Source organism: Myotis daubentonii, chromosome 4 (genome assembly GCF_963259705.1).
Source record: "Myotis daubentonii chromosome 4, mMyoDau2.1, whole genome shotgun sequence".
Taxonomy (NCBI): domain Eukaryota; kingdom Metazoa; phylum Chordata; class Mammalia; order Chiroptera; family Vespertilionidae; genus Myotis; species Myotis daubentonii.
Genome location: NC_081843.1, coordinates 71,143,042 through 71,156,364, shown reverse-complemented (window position 1 = coordinate 71,156,364; position 13,323 = coordinate 71,143,042). Strand labels below are relative to the sequence as shown.

Below are 13,323 nucleotides of genomic sequence, written 5' to 3'. Positions count from 1 at the left end.
CTCTCCACCGGAAGAAGGCGGGGGTTAGTGACGTCACGCGCCCCTGCGGAAGTAGATGACACTCTCATTGGCTGCGGGACGTCAGCCTGTGGGAGCGGGCCTTTTGGAGGAGACCGGAAGTCGAGTCACTGAGAGGTAGGTTTCGGAAGCCGGGGGTTGCCTCTTTAAGTAACAGTAATGGTAGTCTTGTCCTTTTTTTTGCTTGTTCACCCCCGCCCCTTTTAATTTTTTAAATTTTAATTGTTTTTAGTTCCCTGTTCTTTTCCGCCTTGAACTCCGCAGTGCGTGGATGTTTCCCGACTAGGATCCCCTTTAATGTGCAAGCTGCTGGGCCCTCCGTTTGTTCAGTTGCTCCCTTTGCACCTGGGGGTTTTTTGGATTACAAAGCGTCTTTGAAATGCTCTGTAATGGTTTTGGATGAGGAGGACCCTTGAATCTGCAGGGTTGTGTGGAGTAGGCTGTTGGATCATTTCTCTGACACTGGCCCCTTCTCTCCCAATCCCCAGCTTTTCGTAAACTGTCAGTAAGTTGCATCTGGGGCTGAAACGTTTGGCCCTTAGGGATCACGGGCAACTTTCTGTGATAATGAATGGGGAGCAAGTGCCCTTTCCTGAGTTCAGAGCCGATTACTCGAGAGAAGTGATCCAACGGCAAGACAAATCATATGCCAACTTTTTCTTTTAATTAGTAGTATAATTTAGCTTCCTCTGATTTTAATAATCCCAGTGGCTGAGGCTATATTTCCCCCCATTTTTTTTATTCGCCTAAACAGGCGAATAAACAGGCGCGTTGATGTATTCAGTTTGCATAGTTTTTGGAATTATTGACTTTATTCCTCTACCCCCTTAAATGAATCAGAAAATTATGACAACCCTTTGGCCCCAGCTGTATAGTTTTTTTTTTTTTTTCTTTTTTCTCAAGCAGCAGAGAGCCTTTTCAGAATGTTATTTTTAAAATTCTTTATTAACTCAGAAAGAGGATAGAGGAAAAATGGGAAAGAAACTAATAAGGACTTGATTTATTAGTTTTTGGCCAAACTATAAGATCCTTAGCTGTATTTGGCCTAACTATGAGATCGTTCTTTATTTAGGGCAGCATGGTGATTAAAACATTAGATTTCTGTTATGTGATTACATTGTTGGCTACCACGTTCAGTTTTTAAAAAAATATGATTTACTTTTGAATCTACTGAATTGTCAAGAGTGGTCAAATACACAATTTTATCAAGTTTTTATTGAGTTTTATTACTGGGAAAATGAGAGTGCAGCAGAGGAATAAAGATGACCTGTTTCTTGGAGAAATTTAATGATCATGGGAAAGAGGGGAGTAAGAAATGTATAAAAAGTGTACAGTAACCTCTTCGTATAAGAAACCAAGCCATTTTATACCTTGCAAGTCTTGCCATTCAAGTTAAACAAACTTGGTTTAGTTATAGAAGTTATGTTGTACACCTCATCAAGCTTGGCTTCTGAAGTAGTAAATGTGTCGAGATTTTATAACTGTTTCTGCTCTCATGTGAAGATCGTCTCAATCTATATGAACATTTAAGGCAGCGGTTCTCAACCTGTGGGTCGCGACCCCTTTGGGGGTCAAACGACCCTTTCACAGGGGTCACCTAAAACTATTGGAAAATGCATATATAATTACATATTGTTTTTGTGATTAATCACTGTGCTTTAATTATGTTCAATTTGTAACAATGAAATTGGGGGTCACCACAACATGAGGAACTATTAAAGGGTCGCGGCATTAGGAAGGTTGAGAACCACTGATTTAAGGGGAATACTTCTGTGTGAGGCTGTGCTTCAAGCTACCTATGAAGAGCACTAGGAAGCTGCAGTTGTTCACGATCACAATTGAGTTACTGTATTTATGAATTACAATTAATTTTAGGCCATGGGCACTTACATACTTCAGCTTCAAAAGAATAAAGAACAACATTTGCCAGTTAAAGTTTTACATTGAGTAACACAAATGGCAATAGATGAAGCTAAACATGTGTGTATAATTTTTTTAAAAATGTAACAGCTAACAAAATTAATCTGACCTGTGGTGAGAGGTGAGAAATTAGTAGTTGAGCTACATGGTCATTAAGCACATAAACCCCCTACTTTTGGTGTTTACTGCCAATGAACTATTTTAAGTACTATCTTACATTGCTAACTATTTCAAAAGTCTCTTTCCTGGCAGCTCTGCTATGAATTCTCATTTCTTACTAAATCATCGTAGATCCTTTATTTACTAAAAATAAAATCTGTGTCATTCCTTTGTTCAAAAACTGTTGCCACTCCTGCATCTAGAGGAGTATTTTCAATTTTGGTTTCATGGGTTTCCTAGAATTTTATGTAAAAATAGTACATATTTATATTTTTCTGTGGAGAGAGTTCATAGTCTCCAATGTTATGAGACTTAACTGAGTTCATACAAGTAAATCATCTCATCAAGAATCTGGCATTAATAAGCACACAGTAAGCATTGCCTATTGTGTGCCTGGCTTTCTCTTTCACTAAATTAAAAATTCCTTAAAGGGAGGGATAATGATGTAGAGTTGATTGACTTGCATGTTAAGCACTCAATAAAAGGTTTTTGAAATAAATTGTTACTGCTTTTATGCCACCAGACCACTTTCTCCCCTTTTCTCTTTTTACTTTGTATCTAGTATTAAGTATTGAAGGTTTCCTTTTATATGACTTCCCATTTTCTTTCACTCACTGATAATCACATATATGAAATGGTTTTACTTAACTGCTTGTTTTCTCTGATTCTCAAGTAGCCGCCATAGTTTGAAGTTGAGGTTCTTCATGTTCTAGTGTTTGTCCTTTCCCCCAATTTTTTTTTCATTCTCATTTCCCATGGCCCGTAGATTAAGACCCATAAAAGTTTCGTTTGACCTGCATGTTATTTTTTTTTTTTTTACCTTAAGAAATGCTTCTCTTAACCTTTCTCCACTTCAAACCCTATTGATTTGCTCTTCTGAAAAATCCTTTAAGTTCTCTATACTCTAAATCCCGATTTTTTTCTATTCTTTCTTGTATGGGGGAAGAAAGAATAATGTTCCCTCCTACACTTATAAAGTTCTGGCTAGACTAATAAGTAAATAGAAGATACATTAATAGGAGAAAATAACCAGGTTTATTACATATGTACATATGGGAGTTTCATAAGAATATGTGACAAGAGGACAAATTGGGTACTTAGGGCTTACATGCCATTTTGAGCCCAGGAGAAGGGTAAAGGATGGTGGTTTGGGACTACATACGGGAGGGAGGCAAACATAGAAATAGAAAAGCAACTGTTTCATAAATAAATGTTTCCTGGGCCATCTTTAACAGTGCAGAGAGGACTTTGGTCAAATGAGCCTTGGTAGGTTCCTCCTCATTACATACTACAGCGGTTCTCAACCTGTGGGTCGCGACCCCTTTGGCGGTCGAACAGCCCTTTCACAGGGGTCGCCTAAGACCATCCTGCATACCAGATATTTACATTACGATTCATAACAGTAGCAACATTACAGTTATAAAGTAGCAACGAAAATAATTTTATGGTTGGGTCACAGCATGAGGAACTGTATTTAAAGGGCCAGAAGGTTGAGAACCACTGACATACTAGTTCTTATTAAACTGTAATTGTCTATGACGATAGCTCTCTTCCTGGAGCAGGACCTTTGTTTAAATTCTTTTAAGCTGTTTGCGGGGGAGGTTAAAGATTTTTCCTCATTATTTAACCAGCATAAAATAATCAATATCCCAATAAGCATATTTTGAGGTGGCAAACTCTGCCCTCACCTGAGATCATTTCAAAATGGCTATTGCTCCCACGCACCATTGCAAAATGCTTTTGTTAGTGTTACCAGTGATCTCTAGGTGTTGATCATTTTCATTCATTATCATTTGAACTGTAAGCAACTTTTGACACAATTGATCATTCTGTTTTTGATGATATATTTTCTTAATTTGATTTTCTGGACTCCACACTCTTGGTTTTTCTTTTACTTATTGGTTGTTCCTTCTCAGTCTTCCTTCTGTTAGTCCTGATCTTTTATTATTGAAGTGCTCCAGGGTGTAGTCTGTGGTTCTCTTTTCCTCTATCTACACTCCCTCTAATGACCTCAAGTCTTAATGACTTTGAATACCATCTGTATACTGAAGACTACCAAATTCATATTCCTTGTCCCCTCTCTTTCTGAACTCCAGACTCACATATCCAGCTTTCTACCTCTACATCTCCACTTGTTTACTTAAAGATATTCACACTTAAATGTCAGAAACTGAACTCTTTATCTTTAACCCTGCCCCATTCTTTCTCATTTCAGCTGATGGCAACTCTGTACAACCTGTTGCTAAAAGTTAAATATTTGGAGTCATTCTCCAGTCATTCTCTTATATTCCATCCAATCCATAAGCAAATCCTATTGATTCTTTCTATAAAATATATCTAGAATTTGACTGTTTCCTACTATTTCTACTGTTAGTATTCTGATCATCTCTTGCTTGATGTCTGTTATTAGCCACTATCATTTCTTGTTTGGGTTGCAGTAATAATGTTCTATCAGTTCTCCCTGCATTCTTTAATCCTTGGCTCTCTACAGTTCTATTCTCATACAGTAGCCAGTGTGATACTTTTAAATGGAAGTAAAAGGTTGTATTAAAATGTAAGATTCTAAATGCAATATGTTATCTTAGATTGGATCCTAGAATAGACAAAAAAATATTAGTGGAAAAAACTGGTAAAATCTGAGTAGTTTGGAGTCCACTTAATAGCAGTGCACCAATGTTGGTTTCTTTGTTTTGATAATTGCACCTGGTAATATAAGGTTAATTTTAGAGGAAACTGTGTGAAGGGTGTATGGGAATTCTATATTTGCAACTTTTCTGTAAATTCAGAATTACTCTCAAATAAAAAGTTTATTAAAAGCTAATGTCACATTGCTTTTTTGCTTAAAAAGATTTCATATCTTCTCATTTGATAAGACTCTACGTGATCTGATTTCCCATTACCTCTCTTACTTTATCCCTTTATATTCTCTGCCCCCTCACTCTGCCCCCTCACTTAGGCCCATTTCCATCTTAGGGCCTTTGTACTGGCTGCTTCATCTACCTGGAATGTTTCTTCCCAGACATCCACACAACTAGTTCCTTCACCTCCTTTATGTATGTGTTCAAATGTCACCGTTTCAATAAAGCCTGCCTTAATTTCCTAATTAAAATTGTAGCTTTGCAACTGATTCCCCGCTTCTCCCAGCTGGCTTCTGTGCTTCAGTTTCCTCTACCCTGTTTTATCTTCGCCTTTTACTATAGTACTTTTCACCATATTTTAATACTTATTAGGTATAATTTTAATTGTTCGTCTGCTCCTATTAAAATGTGAACTTCAGAAAGGCAAGAATTTTTATCTCATTCAATTATGCCATTTTCTAAAATACTGTTTAGGGCATAGAAGTACACAATATGTTTTGGTTAAATAATTGAACTTAACTGGGTATTTGAATTTGTAAACCTTGATTTACAATCCGTCTGAAATATTGAATTATTTATCATTTCCATATATCATGCTATTTTTTGCCTCCAAGCCTTTGCTCCTGCGGATTCTTCCTGGAGTGACTTTCTTTATCTTTTTCCTTCCACCCCTAAATCATTTTTTTTTTTACTCTTTAAGATTCATATCTTAAAAGATGTAACTCAAGGAAGCCTTTCCTGCAGTGTCAGGCTGGCTTATGTGTGGCGTTCCAGAGGAGCTCCCTCCCTGCCTCTGCACTTTAGAGCCTTGTAATATTTATCTTTGTGTGTTCCTATGTCCCTGGAGAGCTGAGAATGTGGGATATCACATTCTCATCTTTGGGATATCCAAGCCTGGGTACATAGGTAGTCAATGAATGTTTTAATGTATTGGCATGCCCAAAGTCATTCAGCTTTGAAGCAGTAGAGTTTTGATTTCAAGCTCGGTCTCATGCGTATAAAATCAATGCTGCATTTGCTATAGTCTGTTTCCTAGAGGAAAGGTGACCATCTTTAAAATAATAGAAGGATGGACAATTTGTTCCTTGTCATTTGTGGAGCTGAAAATGATTAGGCTTGAGATTAAGTAATCAAAACCAATACTACTTGGAGGACACTCCTGAATTTGTGACTGGTTTCTTTGAGCTTTACTCACCATGCAGAAGTGACCAAACTGTTGAAATAAGCACAGAGCTTAATCTGGTTTTTGCTTGAGAGGATGCTTTTAGTTTTATAATTTTATCTGAACAGTTAATGAGAATTTTATTGGATAAAGAAAGAACTTGCTCAATTGGAACAGAAACAAGTGGCTGCTAAGAAATAAGATGCAGCCATTGTTGAAGAGACTCGAAGTCCTTGAAGTATAAATATTGACATAAGGTATGTCAATATTTACCATAGAATTTGGAAGTTTCCAAGTTCCTGTTTAAGAAATATGACACTAGCATTGAACACAGTATATTAATAAATAAGGAACATGTCCAAATGAACAGCTGCTCAGAAAAAATATATAGCATCTGTTAAATGTAGGACAGTTAAAAAGTTAACATTTAAAAAATTATTGATGCTTCTTTGCTAATTTGTAGGTAGATGCTTATACAATAGAGTATATTGATATAGTTCCATATGTGGACTTCACTTAAGTGCCTTTTAAAAAGGACAGAATGGTTGTACTTTATAACTTTGTAAATTAGTTGTGCTATGATACTCATGTGTAAATTGATTTTTAAAAATTGTCCCTTAATATTATGTTTAGAAACCAACCTCTTCATTTTAAGCATTATTCTTATAAAAATTGGCCCAAGTCATGACTTAGATATTACCTTTGGGAACGAAAAGTTTGTGCTCTAAGAATTTAGCAATAGAGAAAACAAAGTTTCTGACCCTAACCGGTTTGGCTCAGTGGATAAGAGCATTGGCCTGCGGACTGAAGTGAAGGGTCTTGGGTTTGATTATGGTCAAGGGCATGTACTTAGGTTGCAGGCTCCTCCCAGGCTCAGACCATGGTCAGGTGCATGCAGGAGGCAACCAAACGATGTTTCCGTCTTTCTCTCTCCCACTCTCTCTAAAAATCAATGGAAAAATATCCTCAGGTGAAGATTTAAAGAAAAAAAAAGTTTCTGAAGTTTAAGTGTGAAAAGGAAATTTGTTCTGGTTATCATCTAACAACTATGTCTAAGAAGAAAGTCTGGAGAAAAGAGTAAAGTTGATATGTATGGTTGAATATCACAGATCAACCCTGTTAATTCCTGTATGAATATTACTATAATATAACAGCATTTCATGTAAAGTAGAAGGATGTTTGAAGCTTGTATAATGAGTCATTGGTACCACACAATCTTAGAGCTGTAATGCAAACTTTAGAAGAAGGTTAAACTTCAGGTTTTTTGAGTGATAGTCCTAAAAACAGTCCCAGAAGGTCATAAATTAGGGGTATTGCGACTGCACCTGTCATTGTTTCTCTTTTCTGATAGCAAAAATTGATGGCTTTTATTTAGCAATCTAATCATTTAACCACATGATGTTATGTTTATATTGTGAAGAATGGATGCAAAGTTCATTTGAGGTCAGCTAGTCTGTTAGAAGCTATATTTGTTTCTATAAATGCTTTGATAAACATGAAAAATCAAATCTTCTTAGAATTTCATTAAAGCTTTTAACCTATTTTCATTATATTAAAGATGGAAGAGAAGAAAAGACAGTTTTAAAATTTAAATTGGTTGAATCTCTCTTTTAGAGAGAATTTGCCAACATTTTGATTTAAGATGTTGAGTTTTAAGGAGAAACACTAGACTTATTAATTAGTGACTTTTAAAACCTAGGAAACATTTTTTATTTTTTGGCATGGAACCAAGACTTGAACCTGTGTTTGAATAGAGATACAATATTCTTCTAGAATTATTAGGGCCTTGTGCAAAATATGCAGTTATTATGTAGCAATGAGAAAGTTGTCCAGTGTTTGCAAAATGTCATGTGGTTTAGCCCTAACCGGTTTGGCTCGGCCTGCGGACTCAAGGGTCCCAGGTTCGATTCCAGTCAAGGGCATGTACCTTGGTTGCGGGCACATCCCCAGTAGGGGGCATGCAGGAGGCAACTGATCGATGTTTCTCTCTCATCGATGTTTCCAACTCTCTATCCCTCTCCCTTCCTCTCTGTAAAAAAAACAATAAAATACATTTTTTAAAAAATGTCATGTGGTTTAGATTTGATGAGAGTGTAAGCATAGTAAGTTTAAAATGTAAAATTTCCTGTTTGGTGTTGAATACAGTGTTTCCCAAAGTGTATGGTGCATTCATATCAGTGATGGAATATACACAGTTACTTACTTACAGCTGTTTTGCAGGTAGTATGAGATAATTTAGGTTAAGAAAATTAAATGATTTGCTGAAGTCCACACAACATTTGCATCATCTTATTTTATGTACCCCTGAACTAATTATTGTCATTTAGTTAATTTTACTACTTTTGTCCTTTAACCTTCATATTTGCTTCATAAGTGAGTGATCCACTAGCTCTACTATATATTTACCTGTTTTGGCGAGATTTTTTACTTTTGTATGCTTTCTTGTCTTAATTAGTGTCATTTCTTTCTTGTAAGGCTGGTTTAGTGGTGATGTACTCTTTTAGCTTTTGCTTATTTGAAGAATTCTTAATCTCTTCAACTCTTAATGATAAACTTGCAGCTAGAGAATTAATTCTTTGTTGGAAGTTTTTTTCTTTCAGCACTTGAATATGTTATACCATTCACTTCTGGCCTGTGGAGTTTCAGCTGAAAAATCTGGTTATAGCCTTACGGAGTTTCCTTTGTATGCAACAAGTTGTTTTTCTCTTGCTGCTTTTAAGACTCTCATATAGTATATACTAGAGGCCTGGCACGTAAAAATTCATGCACTCTTGGGGGTGGGGCCCTCAGCCCTGCCTGTGCCTTCTCGAAGTCCGGGACCCCTTGGGGGATATCCACCTGCTGGCTTAGGCCTGCTCCCAGGGGAGCGGCCCTAAGCTGCAGTCGGACATCCTTAGTACTGGGGAGGAGGCAGGAGAGGCTCCCGCTGCCACTGCCACGGCGCTCACAGCCGTCAGCCCGGCTTGTGGCTGAGCAGAACTCCCCCTGTGGGAGCGCACTGACCACCAGGGGGCAGCTTCTGTTTTGAGTGTCTGCCCACTGGTGGTTAGTGCGTGCATCATAGCTACGGATTGTTCCCAGTTGTTCTCGGTTGTTCTGCCGTTAGGGTCAATGTGCATATTATCCTTTTATTATATAGTATTATATAGGATACTAGAGGCCCAGTGCACAAAAATTTGTGCACTTGGGGGGGAGGGGGGAGTCCCTTAGCCCGGCCTGTGCCCTCTCACAGTCTGGGACCCCTCGGGAGATAATGACCTGCTGGCTAAGGCCCGCTCCTGGGTGGCAGAGGGCAGGCCCAATCCCTAGGTGCAGCCCCTGGTCGGGCTCAGAGCAGGGCCGATTGGGGAATTGGGGCGCTGCCCCCTGTCATGCACAGAGCAGGGCGGATTGGGAGGCTGCGATGCCACCCTCAGTCAAGCTCAGGGTAGGGCCGATTGGGGGGTTGGGGCACCGCCCCCGTCACACTCAAGGCAGGGTCGATGGGGAGGTTGCAGCACCACCCCCTGTCACGCACAGAGCAGGGCCAATCAGGGGGTTGGGGCACTGCCCCCTGTCACGCACAGAGCAGGGCCCATCAGGGGGTTGGGGAGCTCCCCCCTGTCACGCACAGAGCAGGGCCCATCAGGGGGTTGGGGAGCTCCCCCCTGTCACGCACAGAGCAGGGCCCATCAGGGGGTTGGGGAGCTTCCCCCTGTCACGCACAGAGCAGGGCGGATCAGGGGGTTGGGGCGCCGCCACTGTCACACTCAGGGCAGGGCCGATGGGGAGGTTATGGCTCTACACAGTCACACACAGAGCAGGGCCCGTGGGGTGGGGGGGTTGGGGTGCCGCACCCTGTCACACACAGAGCCGCAGGGTGATCAGGAGGTTGGGGAGCTCCCCCCTATCAGGCCCGGGGAAGGCCGATCAGGGGGTTGGGGCGCCTTTCCCTGTCAGGAACAGAGCAGGGCCGATAGGGAGGTTGTGGCCCCGCCCCCTGTCACACACAGAGCCGCAGGGCGATCAGGGGGTTTGGGCGCTGCCCCCTGTCATGCTGATCCCGGTGCCGGGAGACCTCGCGGCTCCACTGATCCCGGTGCTGGGAGGCATATTATGCTTTTACTATATAGAATAGAGGCCTGGTGCATGGGTTGGGGCTGACTGGTTTGCCCTGAAGGGTGTCCCGGATCAGGGTGGGGGTCCCCACTGGGGTGCCTGGCCAGCCTGGGTGAGGGGCTGAGGGCTGTTTGCAGCTGGTCACACACCCTTCAGGGTGGGGGTCCCCACTGGGGTGCCTGGCCAGTCTGGGTGAGGGGCTGAGGGCTGTTTGCAGCTGGTCACACACCCTTCAGGGTGGGGGTCCCCACTGGGGTGCCTGGCCAGCCTGGGTGAGGGGCTGAGGGCTGTTTGCAGCTGGTAACACACCCTTCAGGGTGGGGGTCCCCACTGGGGTGCCTGGCCAGTCTGGGTGAGGGGCTGAGGGCTGTTTGCAGCTGGTCACACACCCTTCAGGGTGGGGGTCCCCACTGGGGTGCCTGGCCAGTCTGGGTGAGGGGCTGAGGGCTGTTTTCAGGCTGGCGGGTGATGGAAGCTCCCAACCGCTCCTTTTTTTCTTTTCTTTTCTTTTTTTTAATTCTGGGCCAGCTTTAGCTCTGAGGCTCCAGCTCTTAGGCCTCCGTAGGTATCTGGTTTGTTTTGGTTCGAAACAATGTATAACTCCAGCTCTGACTCCAGCTCTGAGATCCCAGCTCGCTGAAAGCTGATTTCTGGTTTTTTTTTTTAGCTTCTATATTTGTTAAAATGTTTCAAACTGCAGGCTCAGAGGCCTGCAAGGCAGGCGGGGAACGTTGGTTTCCTCTGTCACTGAAGCAAGCAAGCCTCATGTTAGTTTCAAGCTGCCTGGCTGCCGGCCGCCATCTTGGCTGACAGTTAATTTGCATATCGCCCTGATTAGCCAATGGGAAGGGTAGCGGTCGTACGCCAATTACCATGTTCCTCTTTTATTAGATAGGATGGTTTGATACTATTCATGGTTTCAGGCATCCAAGGGGAGGGGTTACCCACGGATAAGGGGGGTTTAAACCTGAACCACATAGCTCCTGGAGTTATTAGGATTTTTACCCTCGCTTTAAATGTGCAAAGCTTGATTTAAATTTTAGGAAGTTCAAAGTTTCAGTTCAGTTTGGGAATGCATCATCTGAGCAGACTCAGAATTAAATCTTTGCTTCTATCTTGGAACTTTCTTCCAATAGAGTTGTCCAAAATATATTCAGAGATGTGGTTGAAATTGCAGCATAGGAAGTATGCAATTATTCATCCAATTAGGAATGTAATATGCATGCACTGTTTATTACTTACTATTATTTCAACCATGTAAAATTGCCATTCTTTGTGGGTTAAAAATTGTTAAATACTGACAATTTCATATGGTTCTTAAATATTTTTGTATGGCTGAATTAGGTAGGATTAACTTTCATTTGTACCCCAATATTATCATTCATTTCCTTGTTTGCCATTAGAAAAAGGGAGATAAATGGATGCAGTTTTAAGTAAATAGTAGGTTTGTGAATGAAAAAAAGTACAGTGCAAGTCTTGTTCCTTTTCCACAGAATTGCCTTTAGTTAAATTTCAGTTCTGAGTAGCATATTTTTTCATGTAGAAAAGACTGCATATAAGCATAACTGATGGTGTTTCATAAGAATACCCTAACTTTTCTGGACGTAAAATATGAGAGAGGTGTCAAAATTTTGATGCTTAACAAATCATAATTACTGAATTCTAACGAGAAAAGACTGTTGCTTAGTAATGCTATATTTCAGGTACTATGGTATCTCTTTAGTTCTGTTAAGTGTCATTCCCACATGAAACTCTGCCATTAGAACTGAAGTATTCTTGTGAAAGTTTAGAAAGTTTCCAAAATGATAAGTATACTCATTCATCTGCCTTCGTTATTTGTAATCAAGAGTGTCCTTTTGCCCTGATCGGTTTGGCTCAGTGGATAGAGCGTCGGCCTGCGGACTCAAGGGTCCCGGGTTCGATTCCGCTCAAGGGCATGTGCCTTGGTTGTGGGCACATCCCCAGTGGGGAGTGTGCAGGAGGCAGCTGATCGATGTTTCTCTCTCATTGATGTTTCTAACTCTCTATCCCTCTCCCTTCCTCTCTGTAAAAAATCAATAAAATATATTTAAAAAAAAAAGAGTGTCCTTTTGATGAATATAAGTAAGTCATAGGTTGGAACTTTTGGTCCAATTTTAAGGGCATTTTGGAAACCTATATGTTAGATTTAATGTGAGAAATTTATTCAGACCAATTTATTGTTTTTAAATACTTTCATAAGTAAGAGAAAAGAAAGAAGAGGAAGTTAAATGTAAATGAATCACTGAAACTAATGCTTATTAATGGTATTTGTAAAAGATTAGCAGAGGAAATGAACAGTAAATATGATATTTGAAATGGCAGCAGCTGGCATTCCACAGCCATGGGAATGGACGATGACCTAATTTTTTAGACTTATTTTATATTTTTAATATTTTATTTATGAAGCATCAGATTGTTAACATAATGTCTTCTTTGAACATCAGCTATATATTGTGAGTTTTTGAATAAGATTATGCCCACAGTCTTAACTATATTTCACTCTTACTTAAGGTAAACCAACCATTCTAATTTGCCTGGGGTTAGGAGGTTTCCTAAGCCTGTAGGAACATAGGACTTTCAATATTAAAATCAAGAAAATCTCAGCTGAACCTGGACAGATGGTCACTTTGCTTTCATTTTCAAACTTAACACATTGTATGCGGGAAACGTATTTATACGTTTTACGTTGACTGGTAGTAGAGCACGGGACACGTATTAATACGTTTTTTATAGACTAGCGGTAGAATGCGGGTAACGTATAAATACATTTATTTTTATACTTTTTTATTGCTCTAAAGGGATGCTAACATGCAGATATACGAATTCCAAAGGACAAAATTTGGGTCTCTAACACATACAATGGTGAATTATATTTGTACTTCCAGGTATAACGGTAATCTGCATAGAGTCATCCCTTCACACAATTCTCTGCCTCACCACGCATTCAGTACGGTTCTAAGAAAAATAATTCAGTATACATTTTATAGTAAATCACAAAAAGTTTCATTGAAAAAAATATGTAAAACTAAAGTTATCGTAATTTTACTGAACGTTGCCATTTGCACAAAAAATTAGCAAAATTGGCCC

The 13,323-nt window shown here is 40.1% G+C and overlaps 1 protein-coding gene across 2 annotated transcripts in view; it reads left to right on the top strand.

Moving 5' to 3' along the window:
• The first annotated feature begins 16 nt into the window (after positions 1-16).
• The window catches only part of XRCC4 (X-ray repair cross complementing 4), a 201,042-nt gene continuing 187,735 nt past the window's right edge, over positions 17-13,323 (top strand). Inside the window, exon 1 of one of the 2 annotated variants that reach the window (XM_059694165.1) lies at positions 17-135. The gene's annotated coding sequence lies outside the window, so the exon portion shown is untranslated. Of the gene's footprint in view, positions 136-194; positions 320-13,323 lie in introns of those variants that run through there. The other variant, XM_059694166.1, reaches the window with a different exon arrangement.